The sequence below is a fragment of the Berghia stephanieae genome, chromosome 11 (genome assembly GCF_034508935.2).
Source record: "Berghia stephanieae isolate SIO BIC M18660-M18661 chromosome 11, UCSD_Bste_1.3, whole genome shotgun sequence".
NCBI classification, from domain to species: Eukaryota; Metazoa; Mollusca; class Gastropoda; order Nudibranchia; family Aeolidiidae; genus Berghia; species Berghia stephanieae.
Window position 1 is genome coordinate 13,936,401 of NC_088370.1, and position 3,618 is coordinate 13,940,018.

A 3,618-nucleotide genomic window follows, 5' to 3' on the forward strand; every position below is an offset into this window, starting at 1 on the left:
AGTCTTAGCTTTAGTTGAAGGGAGATATCTTTAGTTCTCCAAACTCTGTTCAAAGATGTGAATACAGCCTGTGCCTTTCCTATTCGTGCTTTCACCTCTGCTTCCGTGCCTCCATCCTTGTCAATTATACTTCCGAGATAGCAGAAAGTGTCTATATCTTCGAGTTCCTGATCTTTAACTTTGATCTGCTCCCTTTGACGCGTACCTATCCTCAAGACCTTTAGTCCCAGGTTTATTTCCCACTGATATCCTGTTTACATAGTCCCAGGTTCACTCCCCACTGGCGCCCACCTCCTCTAGTGTCAGGTTCATTCTCCTCTGGTACCAAACTCTCATATCCGGCTTCAACTTTCAATGGTATCCATCTCCTTTAGTCCCAGGTTTATTTCCCACTGATATCCTGTTTACAGAGTCCCAGGTTCACTCCCAAATGGCGCCCACCTCCTATAGTGTCAGGTTCATTCTCCAGTGGTACCAAACTCTCATATCCGGCTTCAACTTTCAACGGTATCCATCTCCCTTTCGTCCCAGGTTTATTTCCTACTGCTATCCTTTTTACATTGTCCCAGGTTCACTCCCCACTGGCGTCCACCTCCTAAAGTGTCAGGTTCATTCTCCTCTGGTACTCAACTCCCATATCCGGCTTCAACTTTCAATGGTATTCATCTCCCTTTAGTCCCAGGTTTATTTCCCATGATATCCTTATTACATAGTCCCAGGTTCACTCCCCACTGGCGCCCACCTCCTCTAGTGTCAGGTTCATTCTCCTCTGGTACCAAACTCTCATATCCGGCTTCAACTTTCAATGGTATCCATCTCCCTTTAGTCCCAGGTTTATTTCCCACTGATATCCTGTTTACAGAGTCCCAGGTTCACTCCCAAATGGCGCCCACCTCCTATAGTGTCAGGTTCATTCTCCAGTGGTACCAAACTCTCATATCCGGCTTCAACTTTCAACGGTATCCATCTCCCTTTCGTCCCAGGTTTATTTCCTACTGATATCCTTATTACATAGTCCCAGGTTCACTCCCCACTGGCGCCCACCTCCTATAGTGTCAGGTTTCTCTCTCCTCTGGTACCCAACTCCCAAATCCGGCTTCAACTCCCAATGGTATCCACTTCCCTTTAGTCCCAGGTTTATTTCCCACTAATATCGTGTTTACATAGTCCCAGGTTCACTCCTCACTGGCGCCCACCTCCTATAGTGTCAGGTTTATTCTCCTCTGGTACCAAACTCTCATATCCGGCTCCAACTTTCAATGGTATCCATCTCCCTTTAGTCCCAGGTTTATTTCCCAATGATATCCTGTTTACATAGCCCCAGGTTCACTCCCCACTGGCGCCCACCTCCTAAAGTGTCAGGTTCATTCTCCTCTGGTACCAAACTCTCATATCCGGCTCCAACTTTCAATGGTATCCATCTCCCTTTAGTCCCAGGTTTATTTCCCAATGATATCCTGTTTACATAGCCCCAGGTTCACTCCCCACTGGCGCCCACCTCCTAAAGTGTCAGGTTCATTCTCCTCTGGTACCCAACTCTCAAATCCGGCTTCAACTCCAATGATTATGGTATCAACCTCCCTTTAGTCCCAGGTTTATTTCCCACTGATATCCTGTTTACATAGTCCCAGGTTCACTCCCCACTGGCGCCCACCTCCTCTAGTGTCAGGTTCATTCTCCTCTGGTACCAAACTCTCATATCCGGCTTCAACTTTCAATGGTATCCATCTCCCTTTAGTCCCAGGTTTATTTCCCACTGATATCCTGTTTACAGAGTCCCAGGTTCACTCCCAAATGGCGCCCACCTCCTATAGTGTCAGGTTCATTCTCCAGTGGTACCAAACTCTCATATCCGGCTTCAACTTTCAACGGTATCCATCTCCCTTTCGTCCCAGGTTTATTTCCTACTGCTATCCTTTTTACATTGTCCCAGGTTCACTCCCCACTGGCGCCCACCTCCTAAAGTGTCAGGTTCATTCTCCTCTGGTACTCAACTCCCATATCCGGCTTCAACTTTCAATGGTATTCATCTCCCTTTAGTCCCAGGTTTATTTTCCACTGATATCCTGTTTACATAGTCCAGGTTCACTCCCCACTGGCGGCCACCTCCTATAGTGTCAGGTTTCTCTCTCCTCTGGTACCCAACTCTCAAATCCGGCTTCAACTCCCAATGGTATCCACCTCCCTTTAGTCCCAGGTGTATTTCCCACTGATATCCTGTTTAAATAGTCCCAGGTTCACTCCTCACTGGCGCCCACCTCCTATAGTGTCAGGTTCATTCTCCGCTGGTACCAAACTCTCATATCCGGCTTCAACTTTCGATGGTATCCATCTCCCTTTAGTCCCAGGTTTATTTCCCACTGATATCCTTTTTACAGAGTCCCAGGTTAACTCCCCACTGGTGTGAAATTCCCTGAGTCCCAGGTTCACTCCCCACTGGCGCCCACCTTCTATAGTGTCAGGTTCATTCTCCTCTGGTACTCAACTCCCATATCCGGCTTCAACTTTCAATGGTATCCATCTCCCTTTAGTCCCAGGTTTATTTCCCACTGATATCCTTTTTACACAGTCCCAGGTTAACTCCCCACTGGTGTGCAATTCCCTGACTCCCAGGATCACCCCCCACTGTTGCCAAACTCCCATAACTTTGCCGGATATTGTCGGGTTTCGGCGGGTTTCGGCGGGTTTCGTAATAAAGCACTAATTCTTTTTTACGAAACCCGCCGAAACCGGCCGATAACCTTAGTCTCAGGTTCACTCCCGACTGGTGTACACTTCTCTGAGTATCGGGTTCACTCCCCACAGTTGTCTACTTCCCATAACTTTGCTGGATATTGTCGGGTTTCGCCGGGTTTCGGCGGGTTTCGGCGGGTTTCGTAAAAAAGCACTGGTTCTTTTTTACGAAACCCGCCGAAACCCAGTCCCAGGTTCACTCTCCAATGGTGTAAACTTCCCTGAGTTCTAGGTTCACTCCCCACAGCCACCTACTTCCCATAACTTTGTCGGGATTCGTCGGGTTTCGTCGGGTTTCGGCGGGTTTCGGCGGGTTTCGGCGGGTTTCGCAGGGTTTCGGCGGGTTTCGGCGGGTTTCGTAAAAAAGACACACCACTTTTTAACCAGCGGTGTGCGTATTCGAGTACTGTCCAGTTATATGGATTCTCACGGTGATGCGATACCGTAGAAACCCGTAGTAAAGTTCATAGATTCCTTCCTAGCTAAAGTTGGTGTTTTTGGTTTTTGTGTGTCATTGGGAAAATTTGGAGAGCTCGTAGATTCCTAGCAAAAGTTGGTGTTTTTTATTTTCGTGTGTCATTGGGCAAATTTGGAGTAAGGATGTTAGATTAATGTAAGTATAATAGTATTAAGTATGTGTATATGTGTTTGTTTGTGAGTGTGTGTGTGTGTGTGTGTGTGAGAGAGAGAGAGAGAGAGAGAGAGAGAGATAGAGAGAGAGAGAGAGAGAGAGACAGAGAAACTTTTTTTGTGTGTGTTTCTGTATCTATGTTCGAAAAATATTCGAGTTGTATTGTTGAATTAATTTGGCAAATGAATGTCAAAATGGAATGTGAAATTGGAAATGCCGTCTGAGTACTTTAGTTTTAGTGCTATGTTATAAGA